The following is a 27,680-nucleotide window of genomic DNA, read 5'->3' as shown; positions in this document are numbered from 1 at the left end:
TGATCGTGCACTCACGCTTCCCGGGGGGAGCGGAGAGCAAGTCAGGGTTATGACGGAGGGGCATGTGCGCGAGACCCTCACCGCTGTCTGGAACCGCCACAGTCAGGGGCCTGAAAGTCCTCCACGCCTCCAAGAGTTCCCTCTCGAAGGGGGGGAGGCCTTCCAGGACCGAAACAGGGGGCAACAAACACAAATTATAAACACCAAACTTACCTAGACTATTAACAAACTCACCTATATAATCCTTCCATGGAGCATCTACCTCAACGTCTAGAAATTTCCGAATTGTTTTCAGCCGGAAGGCCTTCTTCCTTAACTCTAAATCTGCTAACTTTAAACCTCCCTGATCGTACTCACCTATCATAACCTTATGTGCAATAAAGCCCCTCTCACGATTCCACAAAAAGTGGTTTATCACTAACCTTAATTTGTTAGCATAGACCCCCGGCAGGCCGTACACGGAGAGTGCATGGTTCAACATGGACATGCACAAAGAATTTACAACTAAGACTTTACCTTTTAATGTCAGATTACGACGTCTCCAAAAATTCAAGCGCGCTGTAATTTTCTCGCACAAAGGCGACCAAAGTGCAGTACGACACGCCTCCTCGTCTCTGCCCAGGGGGACGCCGAGGACCTTGTAGGAGTCCCCGGCCTCCCGGAGCTGGACAGGGAGAGGAACAGGCGTGACGCTGCCGCAAAATTTAACCGTGGTTTTATCGAAATTTATTTTGGCCCCTGAAGCGAGGCCATAAACATTGAGCACGTGGAGAGAGGCGTTCAGGCTCTCCACGTCTCGGAGGATCAGATTCGTGTCATCTGCGTACTGAAAAATTTTGACTTCCCTACCCGCAGGCGTGGTCAGTCCCCTCACCGCCGCGTCCGCCCGCAACATGGCCGCCAAAGGCTCAGCGGCGATGCTGTAGAGGAGCGACGAGAGGGGACAGCCCTGCCTGACTGATCTTTTTAAGGGGAAAGAGTCAATTAGAAACCCGTTGACTTTGACCTTACTGACCGCAAAGGAATAGATGAGCTGTAGCCAATTAACAAACCGTTCGCCGAAACCTAACTTACCTAATACAGTCCAGAGGAACGAATGCTCAACTCTGTCGAACGCCTTGTTAAAGTCTACACTAACGTGAATACCACCGGTCGCGTGCATCTGCCGAAGGAGATATCTCAGAGACAAAACTATGTCTGAGATGTCCCTCCCGGGGACGCTGTAGGCCTGCGAGGGGTGTATGATGGATCCAATCACACGCTTTAACCTACCTGCTAATACCTTTGCTAAAATTTTATAGACTACGTTCAAAAGGCTAATGGGCCTGTAGTTGGCGAGGCTGCTCCTGTCGCCCTTCTTAAAAAGCAGAGTGACGACACTCATCGCAAAACCATCGCCAACTCTACACTCACTCTCAAAATCCTGATATAATAGGAGTAGGATCGGAGCTAACCTGGAAGCGAAACGCTTGAAAAACTCACAGGTTAGTCCGTCCTCTCCGGGGCTTTTTCCTGTATTTAAACTCTTGACTGCAGCCTCTATCTCCATGAGAGACAGAGGCGCGTCGCACAGCTCCCTATCCTCCCTGCTCAGTTTGCGCTCCAGAGCACCTACAGCCTGGTCTAAAGCCTGCTCTGCCACTCCGTCTGAACTAAAAAGCCTACTATAGAAATCCTGCGCTGTCTCTAAAACCTCACTTACCTCGGAAACAATCTTACCTGTCTTCTCTATCAACTTATCTATGTGCATCTTTCCCTGTGTAGCCTTCTCACAGCCGAAGAAGAACGCTGTCGAGCGTTCTCCTTCGACTGTGTGTCTGGCTTTTGCCCTCAAAATTGCACCCTGACACCTACTTACCTCCAGCTGCTCCAGCTCAGCGCGCACCACCAGGTACTCTGGATCCACAGGGCCAGTGGTGGAAGCTGCGCCCTGGTCCAGGACCTGCAGGCGCTGGCGGAGAGCGGTCTCCCTCCTGGTCGACAGCCACGCCTTGTGTTTGCTGTAATTGACACAGAGCTTTTTAATGCGTGTTTTTGCCGTCGGCCACCAATCGACCACGCTGTCGATCAGCTCCAGCTCCATGTCAAATACATCAAACAAAAAGTCCATTTTCCTACAAAAAGTTTCATCACCGAGGATGGAGCTGTTTAGGACCCACAGTCCTCCATTCCTCGGTGATGAAACTAACCCAAAATAAATATCTAAAGTGGAGTGATCACTCAAGCCTGACCACTTGTAGGAAGCACCACTGACTCTCTGTGCCAGGTCTGAGGAGGCAAAACAGAGGTCAATGCGGGACTGCTTCAGGACGCCCTGCCACCTGGAGAAATCCTTCAGGAAGGGGTGGACGAACCGCCACACCTCCGTCAGGTTCCTGCTGGCGGCTTCTTCCAACAGGGCTGTCCTGGCAGTGCTGTTTTTAAAAGAGTTGTTAATGCCGATGTCTGTCTTGCAAAGTGTTGTATTAAAGTCACCGATTATGATTGTATTGTCGTTTGCAAAGCGAAATATTTTTTTGAAGAATTGCCTCCTCAGACCATCATCGTTCGGGGCGTAGATATTAATTAGTCTGAACTTCACTGTGTCCGTGAAGTCCAGGACCAGGAAGGAGCCCTCTGGGTCGGCGTGTACCAGGGTGGGTTGGCCTAAGACACCAGGCCTCACCACCGTGGCCACATCGCGCGAGCACGCCGTGCCCAGGGCCCAAAATACAGAGCCTACTCCCACGTTCCGCACTCGTTGCGCGTGGCTGACATCCCAATGCGTTTCTTGGATGCAGAGCACGTCCCACTTGGAAAAGTGTAACGCGCTCTGCATCCGCACTGGGCTCCGCAGGCCGCCTGCGTTCCAAGAGGACAAGGAGAACGCCATTAAGAGGAGACTTTGGAGGATACAACCCATCTTTTATTTCGACTTCTTTTTGGCGCCCGTCGCATCTGACTCCCACACTCTTTTTCTGACTTCACGGGTGGAGAAATCCATGAAGTCATCATTAAAAACAGTCTCAAGCTCACCTCGTGGGGCAGAGCTGCGTGTGGAGGATGGTGGGTTGATGGAGCTTTCTGCTGGCGCTTTTGATGTGGCTGGAATGGAGGAGGCGGAGGAGGTGGAGCCGCTCTGAGCAGCAGCGCCCTCTCCATCTCCTGCCACCTGCTTCCTGCGTCTTGTCCCTTTCTTTTCCTTCTTCTCCACCTGTCCCCTCTTACCACCGTCCGACTGGAGCTTGGGATCATCACCCAGCCCTGTGGTGATGTCCCCCCCTTTGGAGGTAAGATGCGGGGCCTGTCCCGCACCCATCCTCCTCCCGGGTTCAGCCTCTGCCTCCACGGGCTTAGGAGTTGGACCCTCACGAGTCCCTTCCCTCTGGTCAGGAGGAGCAGTTTGTCCTGCTCCCACCTTCCCAGACGCCAGCGCTGAGCCGAGCACCATCTCCAGTGCGACGGGCGCCTCCTCGTCTGAGGAGTCAGAGGAGCAAGAGGAGCCGAACACCTCTGGCTCCCCTGACTCCTCCACAGCCTCCTCCTCCAAAACCTCCTCTACTTCGGAGAGAGCAGTTGCGGGCACGTTCTGGGCCACGTCACTGCTCTCTCCTCCAATGGCGTCCTCCCTGTCCTCCCCTCTGTCCTCCCCTCTGTCCTCCTCTCTGTCACCCGCACCACACGGACATAAGTGGCGGAACATGCGGCACTCTCTGCACTTCGGGGCCCACTGCGCGACACACTCGCGCGCGTAATGCCCCTGGCTCCCGCAGTTGCGGCACAGAAAGTCAGGGCACTCCCTCAGAATATGGCCAGGCTGGAGACACCCCCTACACACCCGCACCTGCCTGTCGTGTATTACCCTGAAGTACTCGGGGCCCCCCGCGGTGTCAAACCTGACAGAATACGGTAAGGACTGCACCGTGTCCGTGAACCTTACCCGTACAAACCTGGTGCCGTCCGCCATGTTCGTCCCCGGCCACATTCTCCTCCTCACCTCGGAGACCGCAGAGACCCCCCAGGCGTAGAGCTTGGCCAGGATCTCCTCGTCCTCGATATAAGCCGGCAGCCCCATGAAGGACATGACCAGCTCATCAACCGAGATGTCACGGGCGTGAACCCTGACTCCTCCAATGCAGTACCCATCCAGGAGCCGCTCCTTCGCTTTGGTGGTACTGACGGTTACTTCATATTTGTCCTTTGAGATGAGTCTGCACGCTACTATGGAGCCGCACACCTCCTGAGTTGATTTCAAAAAAGCTAGTGGCGTGATTTGTGCTCCCTCCGTTAGTTCCAATACCACAGTGAGTTCTTTCATAAATTTCATCCTTCTTTCTTTGTTCTTTCTATTATTTACTGATTCTTTCAAACTTTGTCTTGCCTTTGTCGTGTCCATTCCAGTGTCCGATGCCGTGTTGTCCGTCCTTTGAGCCATGCTCACAAAAAAACAAAAAATCCACCTCCCAGTAAGTTTACTGGGAGGGGAACAAACAAAAAAACTGAAAAAAGTAAATGAAAATGATCAAAATAACGATTAAAAACTCCAAAAAACTCCCAAACCTCCAGCTCCAGACCATGCAGCACACCACAAATTGCACGCACCTCAAAAAGGCGAAATCTACGAGGTAACATTGGTCACTGAATATCTAGCTGAAACAGGTGGAGTAGCATTTAAGAGGCGCTGTGGCTGTCTAGTAAACAGGACATCCTGGGTTCAAATCCCAGCAGTGCCTTCATGATAGCCTTTCAAGCAAATCAGTTGTTTACATGTACAGAAAAACTTATCACCCGAAAGAGCTCTTTTACATTTTGCAATTAGAGATTGAAAAGTATCCCTGAATAAACAGAGTAAATGCACTCTTTTCACTCCTTGTTTCTCAGTTTGATGGTAAGGATTGATTGATGTAGACTGTTTTCGGATGACTGTTTTGCTTTTGTGAAAAAGGGGAATCAGACAAAAGTTGCAAAGGCATTCAAAGGCTGTGAGTTCGAGACCCACCAGAGTCACTGTTGTAACCCCTGTTATCTACATTGGTAAATAGGAAAGCCTGCTTGTGTTATTAACTGATGAAAGGAACTGCTAAACTTGGTTCAATTACCACAGAATCCCAGTGTGCTATAGGCTGGCCACTGCTTGGTAGGAGTTTCCCGTACGTGAGTGACTGTTCCTTCCTTCCTTCACGCCCCGCTCAACCTCGTCTTCTTCTAAAGAGCTTGGCGCTGTCATCAGAAGCTTTGGTCTTACTCAGCACCTGAGTGGCCCCACAGAGGGCAAATGGCACACTCTGGACCTGCTAATGACAAAGCGGGTTAATATTTCAAATTACAGTGTGGTAAATGTTACTTTGTCTGATGGTTTCTGTATTTCTCCAGGTGCAATGAGTTTGCAGTGTTCTTTGCAAGACTCATTTCAGAACATTAATAATACCATTATTTGCAGATAACAAGCACGCAGCCAACTAGACAACTGGAGTTAACCCATTTTGCATTTGTGGCTGACAAAACTTTCCAAGAGATCACCACAAGTCTGAGTTCCACTACATGCTGCCTTTATGCATTGCCGACTAGATTTTTAAAGTCTATGGTGAGCAGTCTGTTGGCTCCAATCAATGAAAAAGTCAACATGTTGCTTGGATCTGGAATTTTCCCAAGAGCCTTAAAACTGCAGTCATTAAGCCTCTCTTAAAGAAGAGCAGTCTTGATGCCACAGTGCTAAATAAATACCGGCCCATCTCAAACCTACTACTACTCAGTTGTCCATTCAAGCATGCAAATTATTTACAACGACAGAAAATGCGCTGCTGTTACAAATTGGAATAAGAGATGGAAAAGTATCCCTGCACACACAGATTAACTGCACTCTTTTCACTTTTTGATTCTCAGTTTGTTGGCAAGGAATGACTGATGTAGACCCATTTTGGATGAATACCGTGTTTTGCGTTTGTGGAAATGAGCATCATGGAAGGATGTATGGGCTCTGTGGCGCAATGGATAGCGCATTGGACTTCTAGGCATAATTTGCAAGGGGATTCAAAGGTCGCTAATGGTGAGAGTACATGGTTGTTTTTTACAATGGAAAGTCTGCTCGCTTTACTATCTGATGAAAGGCACTGCTGAACGAGGTTCAATTGCCAAGTGTGCTTGAAAAAGTAAGCAAATACATCGGCATTATGTCAAATAACATTATCTTGCAATTTTTCCTCAACATCCAGATCAACTGCAGTATATTGAGTGCGCAATAAATTGGCGAGAGTCGATTGATTGAGAGACTTCCAGTTTTTTTATAGCTACATTGGTACAGGGGATTTAGCTCAAAGGTAGAACGATTGATGCCCTCGCTCGCCATTAAACACAGTTGATTGGACAGGGGCTGAACTTTCGAAAGTTGCTGGCTCGCTTTTTTCAAGATTGTTTGCACTGTTTGCAATCCTTGTTTCCCATTTTTGTGGCAAGGGATGATTGATGTTAAGACTTGTAGCTTTGGATCACCGTTATCCGTCTAGGGAGCATTCTGCGGTTCAATGGTGTAATGGTTTGCGCACTTTGAATCCAGCAATCCGAGTTCAAATCTCAGTGGAACCTTGAGTGCCCCGAGAGTAGCGTTACTCTTTTGAAAAAGTGCAGAAACATGAAGAATCTTTGGGTAAAATCTGTGCTTACCCCCTGAAAGGAGCCAACCAAAGCATACAAACTAAACAAAGCTGTTAAAATCTGGAGCTGGTTTTCTTATGACCAAGCTTATGATTCAACGCCTGGATTACAAAAGGCGTAAACGTTTCACCGCATTGCAAAAGAAAATCAAATGAAAAGCATTGATGTGTTGAAGGAATCCTTTGACTTGGAGAGACAGGACTTTTATAGGACTTATTATAAGCAAGAAATGAAACAAAGAAATGACCACTATAATCCTCTGACAGTAATCTTTGTTGAAACCAATCAATCAGAACTTGCGAGGGGAATCATTTCTAAATGATCTCAATGCATTGGTAATCTGGACAACGTTCTGCTGAGTATATTCTAAACCAATGGGAACGAGAAGTTAACCTGGTTTTGTCTGACCAAGAGTGTGGAAATGTAGGAACAGCCCTGAGGAAGACCACAAAATCACATGCCTGAAGGGGAAAAATATGTTTTTTTCACCACACCATGTCAAAGTGTCCATTATTCACAAGGAAATGCTAACTGCTGGAGAACCCAGCAGGCAAACCACTATCAGGTGTTTTGGGGCTGTGCTGTTGCTCAAAAATAATGGACTGAAATTCAAAGGGCACTGCAGACTGTTTTTGACTTTTCCATCCCACTCAAATTTAAAACTATGTACTTGGGCCTCAACACTCCTGCCATGGACACAATAAATGGATACCCTTGGAACATACTTTTGGCTGTAGAGAAAAAGGCCATCACAAAGAAATGCTCGACACCAACCACGCCAACGATCAAAGACTTGACTGACATAGTAACAGACATTAGACATTGGATGAATGGAAAACAGTGACATTCAGGCTTAATTTGGATAAGCACTAATTTGATCGACTTTGGACCAAGTAGGACCCCTATTTTCATTTAAATGTGATTTTGTTTTTATTTTATGTTTAGTGCTATTTATGTTCTTTTTATTTCGATTTTTGCTCCCTGGTCGTGTCCTGTATTGTTTTTATTTTTAATCAAAAGAAAAGAAAAAAGGACACACAGAACTAGTTCATTTTCTCGCTACGTTATGCCACACGTTTCGCTCCCTTGCCTAAATTTTTGAAAAAGTAGCCGAAATAGTTGGGAGAGCGTTAGACTGAAGATCTAAAGGTCCCTGGTTCAATCCCGGGTTTCGGCATGTGTACCTGAATGTTAGTCTTTGCTCAAAAATACAATGAATAGGAATGCTGGGTCTATTGGATATTTTGCGAGATCAGGACATAAATGGCATGGAAAGGATCTATAAAACATAAACAGCAAGCTTTCATTGGAACATTGTTAGCATGAACATGTTTGGTAACATGTTTGGTTTCGCTGAATGTTGTACCCAAGACCTTCTGCGTGTAGGGCAGATGTGATGACCACCACACAATGAAACTATGAAGCAGAAGTTTGCCTACTTCAATGCTGCTCTCTTTGATATAGCCCAATGATCAAATGTCATACTTATTTTCAAAACAGGACATCCTGTAGAAAGGTGTGGTTCAACGGTATAGCGGCTAGCGCTCTGAATCCAGAGTTTTTCTTCATTTTTAATTGCAATTAGAGGGTTAAACCTTTTATGGGTATGTCAAGATTCTCGCCTCTGTGGCGCAATCGGCTAGCGCGTTCTGCTGGTAGGCGAAAAGTTGGTGGTTCGAGCCCACCCAGGGACGACTGCTCACCTTGCCAGAGCAAGCAAGAAATACAATCCCAGAAGTAACCACTGTATGTAATTATGTAAGGAAACCAGGAAATCATTACGGCGCTGGGGCTTCCTTGGTCAAAGGGCCTGTTTAGTAAACAGGAAATGCCTACTCTTTTGTCTATGAAAAATATTTACAAGGAGAGTAAAGCCCACAAGAAGAGCCCTCAAACCCATACCTTTCTCCCTCAAGTTTACTGCTGCTACACTTTGCATTAAGAGAGGGAAAAGTATTGCTGCACATCAAGATTGTTTGCACTGTTTGCACTCCTTGTTTCTCATTTTTTTGGCAAGGGATGATTGATGTAAAGACTTGTAGCTTTGGATCACCGTTATCCGTCCAGGGAGCATTTTGCGGTTCCATGGTGTAATGGTTAGCACACTTTGAATCCAGCGATCCGAGTTCAAATCTCAGTGGAACCTTGAGTGCCCCGAGAGTAGCGTTACTCTTTTGAAAAAGTGCAGAAACATGAAGAATCTTTGGGTAAAATCTGTGCTTACCCCCTGAAAGGAGCCAACCAAAGCATACAAACTAAACAAAGCTGTTAAAATCTGGAGCTGGTTTTCTTATGACCAAGCTTATGATTCAACGCCTGGATTACAAAAGGCGTAAACGTTTCACCGCATTGCAAAAGAAACTCAAATGAAAAGCATTGATGTGTTGAAGGAATCCTTTGACTTGGAGAGACAGGACTTTTATAGGACTTATTATAAGCAAGAAATGAAACAAAGAAATGACCACTATAATCCTCTGACAGTAATCTTTGTTGAAACCAATCAATCAGAACTTGCGAGGGGAAGAAGAAGAAGAAGAAGAAGAAGAAGAAGAAGAAGAAGAAGAAGAAGAAGAAGAAGAAGAAGAAGAAGAAGAAGAAGAAGAAGAAGAAGAAGAAGAAGAAGAAGAAGAAGAAGAAGAAGGCGGCGGCGGCGGCGGCGACGACGAACACCTTATGCTCTCTAAACGCGGGGAAATCTCGTGGACCTCCAAGCCGTCGCTTGAGAGGCAAGGCGAGGAGGAGGAGAAGTAGGAGTAGACAAGTTGGCGCCCATCAGGGAGCTGTGGGACTTGTGGTGCAAGCGACTGCCGCTCATGTACAATCCGGGATCCAAGGTCACCGTAGACGAGAGGCTGGTTTCGTTTAGAGGTGATTTTTTTTTATTTAAACAAATGGAGAAAAAAAAAGAGAAAATAATAATAATCAATAAATCAATAAATCAATAAATTAATAAATTAATAAATTAATAAATTAATAAATTAATAAATTAATAAATTAATAAATTAATAAATCATGAAAAGTAAATTCAAATTAAATAATATTTGTTGTTCTTGTGTTCTTGTTTTTCCTTCATTATTTTTTTTTATTTTTTTTCCCCTTCTTCTTCTTCTTCTTCTTCTTCTTCTTCTTCTTCTTCTTCTTCTTCTTCTTCTTCTTCTTCTTCTTCTTCTTCTTCTTCTTCTTCTTCCTTCTTCCTTCTTCTTTCTTCTTCTTTCTTCGTTCTTCTTTCTTCTTTGACAGGTCGCTGCCCCTTCCCTCAAAGCCGGCGAAGTACGGAATCAAGCTGTGGGTCGCGTGCGACTCGCTGTCCAGTTACGCCTGGAAGATGCAGGTCTACACCGGGAAATCCGATAAGCGCGCGCCTCCGGAGAAGAACCTGGCCACGCGGGTCGTGCTCGATCTCACCGAGGGACTGGGAAGGGGGGCCGGGGGGGGCGCAACGTCACGTGCGACAACTTCTTCACCTCGTACGAGCTCGCCCGCAGGCTATTCTTCGAGAGGGACGGCCTCACCCTGCTGGGGACGCTGCGCGCCAACAGGAGCGAGTTCCCGCGGGAACTGGTCGACACGAAGCGCAGGGCGATCGCGTCTTCCGTCTCGTGTTCACGTTGGGCGAGACCGCGCCGGGGACCTCTTCCAACGGCTACGGCAACGAACGGAGTCCCCTCGGTCGCCTTGGTCTCCTACCTGGCGAAGAAGAGCAAGAACTTGCAGATCCTCACCACGGTGCGGCGCCACCTACGGAGACGGCAATCGCGGCGGCGGCGAGCCTCCTCCTCCGAGCAAACCGGCGGCCGTGCTGCATTACAATCGCACCAAGGGAGGCGTGGACAACCTGGACAAGGTGACAGGTACCTACAGCTGCAGGAGGAAAACCTGCCGGTGGGCCCTCGTCCTGTTCCACAACATGATCGACGTGTCCGCGTACAATGCTTTCGTCCTGTGGCGGGAGCTGAACCTGATGTGGATGGTCGGCAAACGCCACAGACGCAGGCTGTTCATGGAGCAGCTGGGGAGCGCGCTCGTCGCGCCTCGTATACGCGGGAGGGAGGAGGAAGGGAGGGGGAGGGGGAGGGGGGGGGATGACCTGGCGTCATCGGGGACATCTCGGGAGAGGGGAGAAGAGAGGGGAGAGGAGAGGGGAGAGAGGGGGGGAGGAGGAGGAGGAAGAGAACCCGCTGCTGTACCCGCGAAGAGGAAGTGGTGCCGAATATGCCCCAGGAGCAAGGACACTAAAACGACGAACGTGTACCGAGGGTGCCTCGTACACGTGTGTGGCGAGTGCGCCCCCAGCTACTGCCCGCGCTGCGCTCGGACCTAAGTATCTGTCGACCTTACGATCGCTGCCGTTGCCGCCGTTGCCTTGCCGCCGCCAAAAATTTCCTGTGTTGTGTTTTTTTTATTTTTTATATTTGTCCAAGAAGCTTATACCAGGAATGGGATCCGAACCCACGAGGGCCACCGCCCGTCGGATCTTGAGTCCGAAGCCTTAACCGCTCGGCCATCCTGGTGAAAGCCTATAATGGCGTTGCTCGCTTGTAAAAGGGGTGTCGGTCGGTCGGTCGGTCGCCGCCGCCGCCACGCTACTATTTTGAATAAAGAATGCGACAACGCCGAAAAGAGAAAAATAATATATAGATATTTTTTTAAATGCTATTGTGTCAATTTTTATTTTATTTTAAATAATAAGGATGAAAAAAAAAAAAAAAATTATGTCCTTACGATGAAGAAGTAGAGTGAAAGAGAGAGAAAGAGAAAGAGAGAGAGAGAGAGAGAGAGAAAGAGAGAGAGAGAAAGAGAGAGCGAGTAAAACGGGCGCGTGCGCAATTGCGACACCTGCAGGTCAAGCCGGGGAGGTGGCATGGCTTACTAATGATAATACTTACAGGGGGCGGTGTATCAGCGTATCGTTGTGGCCGAGCGGTTAAGGCGACGGACTCCATATCCATTGGGAGTTTACCCTGCGTTTCAAAAATGCTACTCGAACATGTTAGTCGATATTCATTGACCAATTTTACCTCGTAGACTTTGCCTGCAATTGCTCTTCCAATCGTCCCTGGGTGGGCTCGAACCACCAACCTCCCGGTTAACAGCAGAGCGCGCTGCCCAATTGCGCCACAGAGTCATACAGCCCACATGGTATAATAATTGCGACTCTACAAGCCGCAATATCTTTTTTTTTTTTTAAAGCGAGCCAGCAACATTCGAAAGTTCAGCCCCTGTCCAATCAACTGTGTTTAATGGAGAGCGAGGGCATCAATCTTTCTACCTTTAAGCTAAATCCCCTGTACCAATGTAGCTATAAAAAAACTGGAAGTTTTTCAATCAATCGACTCTCGCCAATTTATTGCGCACTCAATATACTGCAGTTAATCTGGATATTGAGGAAAAATTGCAAGATAATGTTATTTGACATAATGCCGATGTATTTGCTTACTTTTTCAAGCACACTTGGCAATTGAACCTCGTTCAGCAGTGCCTTTCATCAGATAGTAAAGCGAGCAGACTTTCCATTGTAAAAAACAAATATGTTCTCTCACCATTAGCGACTCATTGCGCCACAGAGCCCATACATCCTTCCATGATGCTCATTTCCACAAACGCAAAACACGGTTTTCATCCAAAATGGGTCCACATCAGTCATTCCTTGCCAACAAACTGAGAATCAAAAAGTGGACTGCTTGCCATTACAACCCTTGAAATCTTGGTCATAAATTTTCTTCTGTTTGAACCGAAAGAAGAAGAATTAAACCCTCTGTAACAATGAGATTGCAACTATTTCACTCAATTCTCATCACCTGTTAAAGTCATCTCTTTATATGTACTCTACATAAATGGAAAGACTTCATCTAGTGTAAGGTTGCCAAAGCATTTACTTTGTACTGATTTTTGGAACGTTATCTTCGAGATAAGGGAGCTCAATGTCAGCATCGCTGAAATGTCCAAGGTGTCAGGGTCAAGGTAAACTCCTACCTAAGCGTAAGCAAATTTGGTCTACAAGTGGAGGAATGGGTTCTAATCCCACTCCTGACAATGGGTTTGTCCTATATTTGACCTCATTGCAAGTGTAGGGGAATGGAGATGGACATTCCACGGCCAGATAACAGAAAATCTCTCTTTGAACATTGGGGGGGTTTCTTTCTCCCTCTCTCCCTCACCGCAGGGAGCCGCTGTGACTTTGGCGATAACAGACCTTCTCCCCCACAGTCTTACAGGAGGACGCCCCGATGAAAACTATGTTTTATGTGATTATGCCATGAATGTTTGTCCGAATCAACTCCGTACACCTCATGTTTCACCTTGTGTTACGTATTTTTCCACTGTTTAAGGTTTTATATTCCCAATGCTTTAACTCGAGTGCCCATCACAGGTGAAAGAAGATGTAAAATGTATCTACCTCAAGGAATAATGTGCACAAACTGCCAAAAGTGTTTAACGTGTCGTCGCAGTAGCGCCCGCCCCTTTCGCTCCCAGCGTGCCCTGCGGCGCTAGGTGACAAAAAGACGCTCCGAGCTTGGAACGCTCTCTTCTCCTCTCTTCTCTTCTTGCTCTCTTCTTCCTTTTTTTTTGTTCAAGCCTTTGTCTATCTCTTTGAAGCCGTCTCCACGGACGAGCCTGTTTATTTTTCCTTTGTCTCAACAAAGCGTCCGCCACGTGGGTCGACAAGACTAGGCCAGCCTCATCGCCCCCCTGAACTCTGAAAACACCTGGAAACACCTGGAACTAAGCTTAAGCGCTAAACCGGACAGAGACTTTCTTTTCTACTTCGCTTCTACTATTTTTGAAGTAATCTACGCCGTTTACGTGGATCAGCGCTACGTTCTCATCTGAGTAAAGGCCGCGTGAGGAGCTAACACGCAGCTAAAGCGTTCTACCGCTAAGGAACTCCCGGACATCGCCACGCGCCATCTCGCGCCACCGCTGCCGCCCCGCGTCACGGACATCGCGGCACGCCACTGCCTTCGCCCGCCACACCGCTCCACGCGCCGCCTCGCGCCACCGCTGCCGCCCCGCGTCACGGATATCGCGGCACGCCACTGCCTTCGCCCGCCACACCGCTCCACGCCGCTGCCTCGCCACGGATCTCGTCCGCGGACAAGGACCAGCCGGACCGAGTTCTACAAAATCGTAAGCCGACTTCAGTGTGCGGTTCTTTTGTGGCGTGATTTGGGTAGAACTCAGCTGTTCCTCCTCCCTTAGCTTCTCACTTTCCCTCTTTTTGATATAGATTAGCATAGACACGTTTGATTATCAAAGGCAAAACCCTGGTTTAACATTATCTGCATGAAATCTGCTGTTAAATCTGATATAACATCACCTGTGATTTACCTGTGCGCATTTCTGCTCTGGTGCCCTTTTTGATTGCCCTTTTGATAAATAAACTACACGAAAGAGTTATTGACTATTGTTTGTTTGATTAGACTATGCGTAAGTCCCTGAATCGTGAAACACCCTTCAGACCTTTTAACGAGCGCGATTAAGGACCGTATCTTAGCTTTTTGGGTTTTACCCTGGTGCCCCGTCTTGTCTCGTTTCTGCTAAGAAATCTTCCTTAATCGTAAACTGAATACCTGTAGTTTGAGACCCTACACAAGGATGTGAATAGCCTGTTGGCTCCTGCTTCACTAAAGGTTCTATATCCATTCACTACACAGCTTTCTTGGATGCACTACTGCTGTTACGGCTCTCGACTGACATCTCAATTGCAATAGACTTTAAAACGAAGCATTAGCTTGATGTGGACTTTTAAAGGACGCAGTAGTTTGATGTGACAACAACCACATCAAACTCCTTTAAAAAGAGACAGCAGTTTGATGTGTTTTTTTACCAAAGTATAGGTACGGTCATTTGTGCTACTGTAATAACGGATATGATTCTGTATACTCACAGTTCACGTAAATAAAGTGTCAGGATGGCCGAGCGGTCTAAGGCGCCAGACTCAAGGTAAAATCCTTCCTCGCCACAGGGGATTCTGGTCTCTGAATGGAGGCGTGGGTTCAAATCCCACTCCTGACAAAAAAAAAATATTTCCTTTGGAAAGGAAGCCATTTTTACACCCTAATTTACAAGCACAAATGTGTGACAATGGATGAAAAATTGTCGTATTGGCTTAAGATTTCAAATGAAGTGTTACTTCCAATGATGAATTGTGATGTGATGGCCAATCTACTACGTAGATGCTGTACTGTCAAAGCATTGAGTACATTCAGAGTGAACTGTATCATATGTCTTATACTGTAATTGTGACCACTCACTGAGAAATTAAAGTGACAGATTAATTTACCAGACTTAGTACTGAAAAATTCTGGGTTTTCATTATGACCTTTTTTTGCCTTTTGGACAGCCAGCCTGGCTAGCTCAGTCGGTAGAGCATGAGACTCTTAATCTCGGGGTCGTGGGTTCGAGCCCCACGTCGGGCGGAGTTGATTTGAAGCTTTATGGACTGCTTGCCATTACAACCCGTGAAATCTTGGTCATAAATTTTCTTCTGTTGGAACCGAAAGAAGAAGAATTAATCCCTCTGTAACAATGAGATTTCAACTATTTCACTCAATTCTCATCACCTGTTAAAGTCATCTCTTTATATGGACTGTACATAATTGGAAAGACTTCATCTAGTGTAAGGTTGCCAAAGCATTTACTTTGTACTGATTTTTGGAACGTTATCTTCGAGATAAGGGAGCTCAATGTCAGCATCGCTGAAATGTCCAAGGTGTCAGGGTCAAGGTAAACTCCTACCTAAGCGTAAGCAAATTTGGTCTACAAGTGGAGGAATGGGTTCTAATCCCACTCCTGACAATGGGTTTGTCCTATATTTGAACTCATTGCAAGTGTAGGGGAATGGAGATGGACATTCCACGGCCAGATAACAGAAAATCTCTCTTTGAACATTGGGGGGGTTTCTTTCTCCCTCTCTCCCTCACCGCAGGGAGCCGCTGTGACTTTGGCGATAACAGACCTTCTCCCCCACAGTCTTACAGGAGGACGCCCCGATGAAAACTATGTTTTATGTGATTATGCCATGAATGTTTGTCCGAATCAACTCCGTACACCTCATGTTTCACCTTGTGTTACGTATTTTTCCACTGTTTAAGGTTTTATATTCCCAATGCTTTAACTCGAGTGCCCATCACAGGTGAAAGAAGATGTAAAATGTATCTACCTCAAGGAATAATGTGCACAAACTGCCAAAAGTGTTTAACGTGTCGTCGCAGTAGCGCCCGCCCCTTTCGCTCCCAGCGTGCCCTGCGGCGCTAGGTGACAAAAAGACGCTCCGAGCTTGGAACGCTCTCTTCTCCTCTCTTCTCTTCTTGCTCTCTTCTTCCTTTTTTTTTGTTCAAGCCTTTGTCTATCTCTTTGAAGCCGTCTCCACGGACCAGCCTGTTTACTTTTCCTTTGTCTCAACAAAGCGTCCGCCACGTGGGTCGACAAGACTAGGCCAGCCTCATCGCCCCCCTGAACTCTGAAAACACCTGGAAACACCTGGAACTAAGCTTAAGCGCTAAACCGGACAGAGACTTTCTTTTCTACTTCGCTTCTACTATTTTTGAAGTAATCTACCCCGTGTACGTGGATCAGCGCTACGTTCTCATCTGAGTAAAGGCCGCGTGAGGAGCTAACACGCAGCTAAAGCGTTCTACCGCTAAGGAACTCCCGGACATCGCCACGCGCCACCTCGCGCCACCGCTGCCGCCCCGCGTCACGGACATCGCGGCACGCCACTGCCTTCGCCCGCCACACCGCTCCACGCGCCGCCTCGCGCCACCGCTGCCGCCCCGCGTCACGGATATCGCGGCACGCCACTGCCTTCGCCCGCCACACCGCTCCACGCCGCTGCCTCGCCACGGATCTCGTCCGCGGACAAGGACCAGCCGGACCGAGTTCTACAAAATCGTAAGCAGACTTCAGTGTGCGGTTCTTTTGTGGCGTGATTTGGGTAGAACTCAGCTGTTCCTCCTCCCTTAGCTTCTCACTTTCCCTCTTTTTGATATAGATTAGCATAGACACGTTTGATTATCAAAGGCAAAACCCTGGTTTAACATTATCTGCATGAAATCTGCTGTTAAATCTGATATAACATCACCTGTGATTTACCTGTGCGCATTTCTGCTCCGGTGCCCTTTTTGATTGCCCTTTTGATAAATAAACTACACGAAAGAGTTATTGACTATTGTTTGTTTGATTAGACTATGCGTAAGTCCCTGAATCGTGAAACACCCTTCAGACCTTTTAACGAGCGCGATTAAGGACCGTATCTTAGCTTTTTGGGTTTTACCCTGGTGCCCCGTCTTGTCTCGTTTCTGCTAAGAAATCTTCCTTAATCGTAAACTGAATACCTGTAGTTTGAGACCCTACACAAGGATGTGAATAGCCTGTTGGCTCCTGCTTCACTAAAGGTTCTATATCCATTCAATACACAGCTTTCTTGGATGCACTACTGCTGTTACGGCTCTCGACTGACATCTCAATTGCAATAGACTTTAAAACGAAGCATTAGCTTGATGTGGACTTTTAAAGGACGCAGTAGTTTGATGTGACAACAACCACATCAAACTCCTTTAAAAAGAGACAGCAGTTTGATGTGTTTTTTTACCAAAGTATAGGTACGGTCATTTGTGCTACTGTAATAACGGATCTGATTCTGTATACTCACAGTTCACATAAATAAAGTGTCAGGATGGCCGAGCGGTCTAAGGCGCCAGACTCAAGGTAAACTCCTTCCTCGCCACAGGGGATTCTGGTCTCTGAATGGAGGCGTGGGTTCAAATCCCACTCCTGACAAAAAAAAAATATTTCCTTTGGAAAGGAAGCCATTTTTACACCCTAATTTACAAGCACATGTGTGACAATGGATGAAAAATTGTCGTATTGGCTTAAGATTTCAAATGAAGTGTTACTTCCAATGATGAATTGTGATGTGATGGCCAATCTACTACGTAGATGCTGTACTGTCAAAGCATTGAGTACATTCAGAGTGAACTGTATCATATGTCTTATACTGTAATTGTGACCACTCACTGAGAAATTAAAGTGACAGATTAATTTACCAGACTTAGTACTGAAAAATTCTGGGTTTTCATTATGACCTTTTTTTGCCTTTTGGGCAGCCAGCCTGGCTAGCTCAGTCGGTAGAGCATGAGACTCTTAATCTCAGGGTCGTGGGTTCGAGCCCCACGTTGGGCGGAGTTAATTTTAAGCTTTATGGACTGCTCGCCATTACAACCCGTGAAATCTTGGTCATAAATTTTCTTCTGTTGGAACCGAAAGAAGAAGAATTAAACCCTCTGTAACAATGAGATTTGAACTATTTCACTCAATTCTCATCACCTGTTAAAGTCATCTCTTTATATGGACTGTACATAATTGGAAAGACTTCATCTAGTGTAAGGTTGCCAAAGCATTTACTTTGTACTGATTTTTGGAACGTTATCTTCGAGATAAGGGAGCTCAATGTCAGCATCGCTGAAATGTCCAAGGTGTCAGGGTCAAGGTAAACTCCTACCTAAGCGTAAGCAAATTTGGTCTACAAGTGGAGGAATGGGTTCTAATCCCACTCCTGACAATGGGTTTGTCCTATATTTGACCTCATTGCAAGTGTAGGGGAATGGAGATGGACATTCCACGGCCAGATAACAGAAAAACTCTCTTTGAACATTGGGGGGTTTTCTTTCTCCCTCTCTCCCTCACCGCAGGGAGCCGCTGTGACTTTGGCGATAACAGACCTTCTCCCCCACAGTCTTACAGGAGGACGCCCCGATGAAAACTATGTTTTATGTGATTATGCCATGAATGTTTGTCCGAATCAACTCCGTACACCTCATGTTTCACCTTGTGTTACGTATTTTTCCACTGTTTAAGGTTTTATATTCCCAATGCTTTAACTCGAGTGCCCATCACAGGTGAAAGAAGATGTAAAATGTATCTACCTCAAGGAATAATGTGCACAAACTGCCAAAAGTGTTTAATGTGTCGTCGCAGTAGCGCCCGCCCCTTTCGCTCCCAGCATGCCCTGCGGCGCTAGGTGACAAAAAGACGCTCCGAGCTTGGAACGCTCTCTTCTCCTCTCTTCTCTTCTTGCTCTCTTCTTCCTTTTTTTTTGTTCAAGCCTTTGTCTATCTCTTTGAAGCCGTCTCCACGGACGAGCCTGTTTACTTTTCCTTTGTCTCAACAAAGCGTCCGCCACGTGGGTCGACAAGACTAGGCCAGCCTCATCGCCCCCCTGAACTCTGAAAACACCTGGAAACACCTGGAACTAAGCTTAAGCGCTAAACCGGACAGAGACTTTCTTTTCTACTTCGCTTCTACTATTTTTGAAGTAATCTACGCCGTTTACGTGGATCAGCGCTACGTTCTCATCTGAGTAAAGGCCGCGTGAGGAGCTAACACGCAGCTAAAGCGTTCTACCGCTAAGGAACTCCCGGACATCGCCACGCGCCACCTCGCGCCACCGCTGCCGCCCCGCGTCACGGACATCGCGGCACGCCACTGCCTTCGCCCGCCACACCGCTCCACGCGCCGCCTCGCGCCACCGCTGCCGCCCCGCGTCACGGATATCGCGGCACGCCACTGCCTTCGCCCGCCACACCGCTCCATGCCGCTGCCTCGCCACGGATCTCGTCCGCGGACAAGGACCAGCCGGACCGAGTTCTACAAAATCGTAAGCCGACTTCAGTGTGCGGTTCTTTTGTGGCGTGATTTGGGTAGAACTCAGCTGTTCCTCCTCCCTTAGCTTCTCACTTTCCCTCTTTTTGATATAGATTAGCATAGACACGTTTGATTATCAAAGGCAAAACCCTGGTTTAACATTATCTGCATGAAATCTGCTGTTAAATCTGATATAACATCACCTGTGATTTACCTGTGCGCATTTCTGCTCCGGTGCCCTTTTTGATTGCCCTTTTGATAAATAAACTACACGAAAGAGTTATTGACTATTGTTTGTTTGATTAGACTATGCGTAAGTCCCTGAATCGTGAAACACCCTTCAGACCTTTTAACGAGCGCGATTAAGGACCGTATCTTAGCTTTTTGGGTTTTACCCTGGTGCCCCGTCTTGTCTCGTTTCTGCTAAGAAATCTTCCTTAATCGTAAACTGAATACCTGTAGATTGAGACCCTACACAAGGATGTGAATAGCCTGTTGGCTCCTGCTTCACTAAAGGTTCTATATCCATTCAATACACAGCTTTCTTGGATGCACTACTGCTGTTACGGCTCTCGACTGACATCTCAATTGCAATAGACTTTAAAACGAAGCATTAGCTTGATGTGGACTTTTAAAGGACGCAGTAGTTTGATGTGACAACAACCACATCAAACTCCTTTAAAAAGAGACAGCAGTTTGATGTGTTTTTTTACCAAAGTATAGGTACGGTCATTTGTGCTACTGTAATAACGGATATGATTCTGTATACTCACAGTTCACTTAAATAAAGTGTCAGGATGGCCGAGCGGTCTAAGGCGCCAGACTCAAGGTAAACTCCTTCCTCGCCACAGGGGATTCTGGTCTCTGAATGGAGGCGTGGGTTCAAATCCCACTCCTGACAAAAAAAAAATATTTCCTTTGGAAAGGAAGCCATTTTTACACCCTAATTTACAAGTACATATGTGTGACAATGGATGAAAAATTGTCGTATTGGCTTAAGATTTCAAATGAAGTGTTACTTCCAATGATGAATTGTGATGTGATGGCCAATCTACTACGTAGATGCTGTACTGTCAAAGCATTGAGTACATTCAGAGTGAACTGTATCATATGTCTTATACTGTAATTGTGACCACTCACTGAGAAATTAAAGTGACAGATTAATTTACCAGACTTAGTACTGAAAAATTCTGGGTTTTCATTATGACCTTTTTTGCCTTTTGGGCAGCCAGCCTGGCTAGCTCAGTCGGTAGAGCATGAGACTCTTAATCTCAGGGTCGTGGGTTCGAGCCCCACGTTGGGCGGAGTTGATTTTAAGCTTTATGGACTGCTTGCCATTACAACCCGTGAAATCTTGGTCATAAATTTTCTTCTGTTGGAACCGAAAGAAGAAGAATTAAACCCTCTGTAACAATGAGATTTGAACTATTTCACTCAATTCTCATCACCTGTTAAAGTCATCTCTTTATATGGACTGTACATAATTGGAAAGACTTCATCTAGTGTAAGGTTGCCAAAGCATTTACTTTGTACTGATTTTTGGAACGTTATCTTCGAGATAAGGGAGCTCAATGTCAGCATCGCTGAAATGTCCAAGGTGTCAGGGTCAAGGTAAACTCCTACCTAAGCGTAAGCAAATTTGGTCTACAAGTGGAGGAATGGGTTCTAATCCCACTCCTGACAATGGGTTTGTCCTATATTTGACCTCATTGCAAGTGTAGGGGAATGGAGATGGACATTCCACGGCCAGATAACAGAAAAACTCTCTTTGAACATTGGGGGGTTTTCTTTCTCCCTCTCTCCCTCACCGCAGGGAGCCGCTGTGACTTTGGCGATAACAGACCTTCTCCCCCACAGTCTTACAGGAGGACGCCCTGATGAAAACTATGTTTTATGTGATTATGCCATGAATGTTTGTCCGAATCAACTCCGTACACCTCATGTTTCACCTTGTGTTACGTATTTTTCCACTGTTTAAGGTTTTATATTCCCAATGCTTTAACTCGAGTGCCCATCACAGGTGAAAGAAGATGTAAAATGTATCTACCTCAAGGAATAATGTGCACAAACTGCCAAAAGTGTTTAACGTGTCGTCGCAGTAGCGCCCGCCCCTTTCGCTCCCAGCGTGCCCTGCGGCGCTAGGTGACAAAAAGACGCTCCGAGCTTGGAACGCTCTCTTCTCCTCTCTTCTCTTCTTGCTCTCTTCTTCCTTTTTTTTTGTTCAAGCCTTTGTCTATCTCTTTGAAGCCGTCTCCACGGACGAGCCTGTTTATTTTTCCTTTGTCTCAACAAAGCGTCCGCCACGTGGGTCGACAAGACTAGGCCAGCCTCATCGCCCCCCTGAACTCTGAAAACACCTGGAAACACCTGGAACTAAGCTTAAGCGCTAAACCGGACAGAGACTTTCTTTTCTACTTCGCTTCTACTATTTTTGAAGTAATCTACGCCGTTTACGTGGATCAGCGCTACGTTCTCATCTGAGTAAAGGCCGCGTGAGGAGCTAACACGCAGCTAAAGCGTTCTACCGCTAAGGAACTCCCGGACATCGCCACGCGCCACCTCGCGCCACCGCTGCCGCCCCGCGTCACGGACATCGCGGCACGCCACTGCCTTCGCCCGCCACACCGCTCCACGCGCCGCCTCGCGCCACCGCTGCCGCCCCGCGTCACGGATATCGCGGCACGCCACTGCCTTCGCCCGCCACACCGCTCCACGCCGCTGCCTCGCCACGGATCTCGTCCGCGGACAAGGACCAGCCGGACCGAGTTCTACAAAATCGTAAGCCGACTTCAGTGTGCGGTTCTTTTGTGGCGTGATTTGGGTAGAACTCAGCTGTTCCTCCTCCCTTAGCTTCTCACTTTCCCTCTTTTTGATATAGATTAGCATAGACACGTTTGATTATCAAAGGCAAAACCCTGGTTTAACATTATCTGCATGAAATCTGCTGTTAAATCTGATATAACATCACCTGTGATTTACCTGTGCGCATTTCTGCTCCGGTGCCCTTTTTGATTGCCCTTTTGATAAATAAACTACACGAAAGAGTTATTGACTATTGTTTGTTTGATTAGACTATGCGTAAGTCCCTGAATCGTGAAACACCCTTCAGACCTTTTAACGAGCGCGATTAAGGACCGTATCTTAGCTTTTTGGGTTTTACCCTGGTGCCCCGTCTTGTCTCGTTTCTGCTAAGAAATCTTCCTTAATCGTAAACTGAATACCTGTAGTTTGAGACCCTACACAAGGATGTGAATAGCCTGTTGGCTCCTGCTTCACTAAAGGTTCTATATCCATTCAATACACAGCTTTCTTGGATGCACTACTGCTGTTACGGCTCTCGACTGACATCTCAATTGCAATAGACTTTAAAACGAAGCATTAGCTTGATGTGGACTTTTAAAGGACGCAGTAGTTTGATGTGACAACAACCACATCAAACTCCTTTAAAAAGAGACAGCAGTTTGATGTGTTTTTTTACCAAAGTATAGGTACGGTCATTTGTGCTACTGTAATAACGGATATGATTCTGTATACTCACAGTTCACATAAATAAAGTGTCAGGATGGCCGAGCGGTCTAAGGCGCCAGACTCAAGGTAAACTCCTTCCTCGCCACAGGGGATTCTGGTCTCTGAATGGAGGCGTGGGTTCAAATCCCACTCCTGACAAAAAAAAAATATTTCCTTTGGAAAGGAAGCCATTTTTACACCCTAATTTACAAGCACATATGTGTGACAATGGATGAAAAATTGTCGTATTGGCTTAAGATTTCAAATGAAGTGTTACTTCCAATGATGAATTGTGATGTGATGGCCAATCTACTACGTAGATGCTGTACTGTCAAAGCATTGAGTACATTCAGAGTGAACTGTATCATATGTCTTATACTGTAATTGTGACCACTCACTGAGAAATTAAAGTGACAGATTAATTTACCAGACTTAGTACTGAAAAATTCTGGGTTTTCATTATGACCTTTTTTTGCCTTTTGGGCAGCCAGCCTGGCTAGCTCAGTCGGTAGAGCATGAGACTCTTAATCTCAGGGTCATGGGTTCGAGCCCCACGTTGGGCGGAGTTAATTTTAAGCTTTATGGACTGCTCGCCATTACAACCCGTGAAATCTTGGTCATAAATTTTCTTCTGTTGGAACCGAAAGAAGAAGAATTAAACCCTCTGTAACAATGAGATTTGAACTATTTCACTCAATTCTCATCACCTGTTAAAGTCATCTCTTTATATGGACTGTACATAATTGGAAAGACTTCATCTAGTGTAAGGTTGCCAAAGCATTTACTTTGTACTGATTTTTGGAACGTTATCTTCGAGATAAGGGAGCTCAATGTCAGCATCGCTGAAATGTCCAAGGTGTCAGGGTCAAGGTAAACTCCTACCTAAGCGTAAGCAAATTTGGTCTACAAGTGGAGGAATGGGTTCTAATCCCACTCCTGACAATGGGTTTGTCCTATATTTGACCTCATTGCAAGTGTAGGGGAATGGAGATGGACATTCCACGGCCAGATAACAGAAAAACTCTCTTTGAACATTGGGGGGTTTTCTTTCTCCCTCTCTCCCTCACCGCAGGGAGCCGCTGTGACTTTGGCGATAACAGACCTTCTCCCCCACAGTCTTACAGGAGGACGCCCTGATGAAAACTATGTTTTATGTGATTATGCCATGAATGTTTGTCCGAATCAACTCCGTACACCTCATGTTTCACCTTGTGTTACGTATTTTTCCACTGTTTAAGGTTTTATATTCCCAATGCTTTAACTCGAGTGCCCATCACAGGTGAAAGAAGATGTAAAATGTATCTACCTCAAGGAATAATGTGCACAAACTGCCAAAAGTGTTTAACGTGTCGTCGCAGTAGCGCCCGCCCCTTTCGCTCCCAGCGTGCCCTGCGGCGCTAGGTGACAAAAAGACGCTCCGAGCTTGGAACGCTCTCTTCTCCTCTCTTCTCTTCTTGCTCTCTTCTTCCTTTTTTTTTGTTCAAGCCTTTGTCTATCTCTTTGAAGCCGTCTCCACGGACGAGCCTGTTTATTTTTCCTTTGTCTCAACAAAGCGTCCGCCACGTGGGTCGACAAGACTAGGCCAGCCTCATCGCCCCCCTGAACTCTGAAAACACCTGGAAACACCTGGAACTAAGCTTAAGCGCTAAACCGGACAGAGACTTTCTTTTCTACTTCGCTTCTACTATTTTTGAAGTAATCTACGCCGTTTACGTGGATCAGCGCTACGTTCTCATCTGAGTAAAGGCCGCGTGAGGAGCTAACACGCAGCTAAAGCGTTCTACCGCTAAGGAACTCCCGGACATCGCCACGCGCCACCTCGCGCCACCGCTGCCGCCCCGCGTCACGGACATCGCGGCACGCCACTGCCTTCGCCCGCCACACCGCTCCACGCGCCGTCTCGCGCCACCGCTGCCGCCCCGCGTCACGGATATCGCGGCACGCCACTGCCTTCGCCCGCCACACCGCTCCACGCCGCTGCCTCGCCACGGATCTCGTCCGCGGACAAGGACCAGCCGGACCGAGTTCTACAAAATCGTAAGCCGACTTCAGTGTGCGGTTCTTTTGTGGCGTGATTTGGGTAGAACTCAGCTGTTCCTCCTCCCTTAGCTTCTCACTTTCCCTCTTTTTGATATAGATTAGCATAGACACGTTTGATTATCAAAGGCAAAACCCTGGTTTAACATTATCTGCATGAAATCTGCTGTTAAATCTGATATAACATCACCTGTGATTTACCTGTGCGCATTTCTGCTCCGGTGCCCTTTTTGATTGCCCTTTTGATAAATAAACTACACGAAAGAGTTATTGACTATTGTTTGTTTGATTAGACTATGCGTAAGTCCCTGAATCGTGAAACACCCTTCAGACCTTTTAACGAGCGCGATTAAGGACCGTATCTTAGCTTTTTGGGTTTTACCCTGGTGCCCCGTCTTGTCTCGTTTCTGCTAAGAAATCTTCCTTAATCGTAAACTGAATACCTGTAGTTTGAGACCCTACACAAGGATGTGAATAGCCTGTTGGCTCCTGCTTCACTAAAGGTTCTATATCCATTCAATACACAGCTTTCTTGGATGCACTACTGCTGTTACGGCTCTCGACTGACATCTCAATTGCAATAGACTTTAAAACGAAGCATTAGCTTGATGTGGACTTTTAAAGGACGCAGTAGTTTGATGTGACAACAACCACATCAAACTCCTTTAAAAAGAGACAGCAGTTTGATGTGTTTTTTTACCAAAGTATAGGTACGGTCATTTGTGCTACTGTAATAACGGATCTGATTCTGTATACTCACAGTTCACATAAATAAAGTGTCAGGATGGCCGAGCGGTCTAAGGCGCCAGACTCAAGGTAAACTCCTTCCTCGCCACAGGGGATTCTGGTCTCTGAATGGAGGCGTGGGTTCAAATCCCACTCCTGACAAAAAAAAAATATTTCCTTTGGAAAGGAAGCCATTTTTACACCCTAATTTACAAGCACATATGTGTGACAATGGATGAAAAATTGTCGTATTGGCTTAAGATTTCAAATGAAGTGTTACTTCCAATGATGAATTGTGATGTGATGGCCAATCTACTACGTAGATGCTGTACTGTCAAAGCATTGAGTACATTCAGAGTGAACTGTATCATATGTCTTATACTGTAATTGTGACCACTCACTGAGAAATTAAAGTGACAGATTAATTTACCACTTAGTACTGAAAAATTCTGGGTTTTCATTATGACCTTTTTTTGCCTTTTGGGCAGCCAGCCTGGCTAGCTCAGTCGGTAGAGCATGAGACTCTTAATCTCAGGGTCGTGGATTCGAGCCCCACGTTGGGCGGAGTTGATTTTAAGCTTTATGGACTGCTCGCCATTACAACCGGTGAAATCTTGGTCATAAATTTTCTTCTGTTGGAACCGAAAGAAGAAGAATTAAACCCTCTGTAACAATGAGATTTGAACTATTTCACTCAATTCTCATCACCTGTTAAAGTCATCTCTTTATATGGACTGTACATAATTGGAAAGACTTCATCTAGTGTAAGGTTGCCAAAGCATTTACTTTGTACTGATTTTTGGAACGTTATCTTCGAGATAAGGGAGCTCAATGTCAGCATCGCTGAAATGTCCAAGGTGTCAGGGTCAAGGTAAACTCCTACCTAAGCGTAAGCAAATTTGGTCTACAAGTGGAGGAATGGGTTCTAATCCCACTCCTGACAATGGGTTTGTCCTATATTTGACCTCATTGCAAGTGTAGGGGAATGGAGATGGATATTCCACGGCCAGATAACAGAAAAACTCTCTTTGAACATTGGGGGGTTTTCTTTCTCCCTCTCTCCCTCACCGCAGGGAGCCGCTGTGACTTTGGCGATAACAGACCTTCTCCCCCACAGTCTTACAGGAGGACGCCCCGATGAAAACTATGTTTTATGTGATTATGCCATGAATGTTTGTCCGAATCAACTCCGTACACCTCATGTTTCACCTTGTGTTACGTATTTTTCCACTGTTTAAGGTTTTATATTCCCAATGCTTTAACTCGAGTGCCCATCACAGGTGAAAGAAGATGTAAAATGTATCTACCTCAAGGAATAATGTGCACAAACTGCCAAAAGTGTTTAACGTGTCGTCGCAGTAGCGCCCGCCCCTTTCGCTCCCAGCGTGCCCTGCGGCGCTAGGTGACAAAAAGACGCTCCGAGCTTGGAACGCTCTCTTCTCCTCTCTTCTCTTCTTGCTCTCTTCTTCCTTTTTTTTTGTTCAAGCCTTTGTCTATCTCTTTGAAGCCGTCTCCACGGACCAGCCTGTTTACTTTTCCTTTGTCTCAACAAAGCGTCCGCCACGTGGGTCGACAAGACTAGGCCAGCCTCATCGCCCCCCTGAACTCTGAAAACACCTGGAAACACCTGGAACTAAGCTTAAGCGCTAAACCGGACAGAGACTTTCTTTTCTACTTCGCTTCTACTATTTTTGAAGTAATCTACCCCGTGTACGTGGATCAGCGCTACGTTCTCATCTGCGTAAAGGCCGCGTGAGGAGCTAACACGCAGCTAAAGCGTTCTACCGCTAAGGAACTCCCGGACATCGCCACGCGCCACCTCGCGCCACCGCTGCCGCCCCGCGTCACGGACATCGCGGCACGCCACTGCCTTCGCCCGCCACACCGCTCCACGCGCCGCCTCGCGCCACCGCTGCCGCCCCGCGTCACGGATATCGCGGCACGCCACTGCCTTCGCCCGCCACACCGCTCCACGCCGCTGCCTCGCCACGGATCTCGTCCGCGGACAAGGACCAGCCGGACCGAGTTCTACAAAATCGTAAGCCGACTTCAGTGTGCGGTTCTTTTGTGGCGTGATTTGGGTAGAACTCAGCTGTTCCTCCTCCCTTAGCTTCTCACTTTCCCTCTTTTTGATA

At 46.7% G+C, this 27,680-nt stretch overlaps 11 non-coding genes across 11 annotated transcripts; 10 read left to right on the top strand and 1 right to left on the bottom strand.

Annotated features, from left to right (window-relative positions):
* Positions 1-11,058: 11,058 nt before the first annotated feature.
* On the bottom strand, positions 11,059-11,141 carry trnal-caa (transfer RNA leucine (anticodon CAA)). Its single transcript has one exon. It is a non-coding gene; the product is annotated as a tRNA-Leu (tRNA).
* A 3,395-nt stretch (positions 11,142-14,536) lies between these two features.
* trnal-caa (transfer RNA leucine (anticodon CAA)) lies at positions 14,537-14,646 on the top strand. The gene is made up of 2 exons: positions 14,537-14,574; positions 14,601-14,646. It is a non-coding gene; the product is annotated as a tRNA-Leu (tRNA).
* A 331-nt stretch (positions 14,647-14,977) lies between these two features.
* Positions 14,978-15,050, top strand: trnak-cuu (transfer RNA lysine (anticodon CUU)). The gene has a single exon. It is a non-coding gene; the product is annotated as a tRNA-Lys (tRNA).
* Positions 15,051-17,302: 2,252 nt separating this feature from the next.
* On the top strand, positions 17,303-17,412 carry trnal-caa (transfer RNA leucine (anticodon CAA)). Its single transcript has 2 exons — positions 17,303-17,340; positions 17,367-17,412. It is a non-coding gene; the product is annotated as a tRNA-Leu (tRNA).
* A 329-nt stretch (positions 17,413-17,741) lies between these two features.
* Positions 17,742-17,814, top strand: trnak-cuu (transfer RNA lysine (anticodon CUU)). Its single transcript has one exon. It is a non-coding gene; the product is annotated as a tRNA-Lys (tRNA).
* Positions 17,815-20,066: 2,252 nt separating this feature from the next.
* Positions 20,067-20,176, top strand: trnal-caa (transfer RNA leucine (anticodon CAA)). Its single transcript has 2 exons — positions 20,067-20,104; positions 20,131-20,176. It is a non-coding gene; the product is annotated as a tRNA-Leu (tRNA).
* Positions 20,177-20,506: 330 nt separating this feature from the next.
* trnak-cuu (transfer RNA lysine (anticodon CUU)) lies at positions 20,507-20,579 on the top strand. The gene has a single exon. It is a non-coding gene; the product is annotated as a tRNA-Lys (tRNA).
* Positions 20,580-22,831: 2,252 nt separating this feature from the next.
* On the top strand, positions 22,832-22,941 carry trnal-caa (transfer RNA leucine (anticodon CAA)). The gene is made up of 2 exons: positions 22,832-22,869; positions 22,896-22,941. It is a non-coding gene; the product is annotated as a tRNA-Leu (tRNA).
* A 331-nt stretch (positions 22,942-23,272) lies between these two features.
* On the top strand, positions 23,273-23,345 carry trnak-cuu (transfer RNA lysine (anticodon CUU)). The gene has a single exon. It is a non-coding gene; the product is annotated as a tRNA-Lys (tRNA).
* Positions 23,346-25,597: 2,252 nt separating this feature from the next.
* Positions 25,598-25,707, top strand: trnal-caa (transfer RNA leucine (anticodon CAA)). The gene is made up of 2 exons: positions 25,598-25,635; positions 25,662-25,707. It is a non-coding gene; the product is annotated as a tRNA-Leu (tRNA).
* Positions 25,708-26,036: 329 nt separating this feature from the next.
* trnak-cuu (transfer RNA lysine (anticodon CUU)) lies at positions 26,037-26,109 on the top strand. Its single transcript has one exon. It is a non-coding gene; the product is annotated as a tRNA-Lys (tRNA).
* The last annotated feature ends 1,571 nt before the right edge of the window (positions 26,110-27,680 follow it).

The sequence above is a fragment of the Eucyclogobius newberryi genome, unplaced genomic scaffold (genome assembly GCF_026437365.1).
Source record: "Eucyclogobius newberryi isolate DKJ021-1_F unplaced genomic scaffold, fEucNew1.0.hap1 SCAF_55, whole genome shotgun sequence".
In the NCBI taxonomy this organism is placed as follows: Eukaryota; Metazoa; Chordata; class Actinopteri; order Gobiiformes; family Gobiidae; genus Eucyclogobius; species Eucyclogobius newberryi.
The sequence above is the reverse complement of the archived record's forward strand: the minus strand, read 5'-3'. Positions and strand labels throughout refer to the sequence as shown.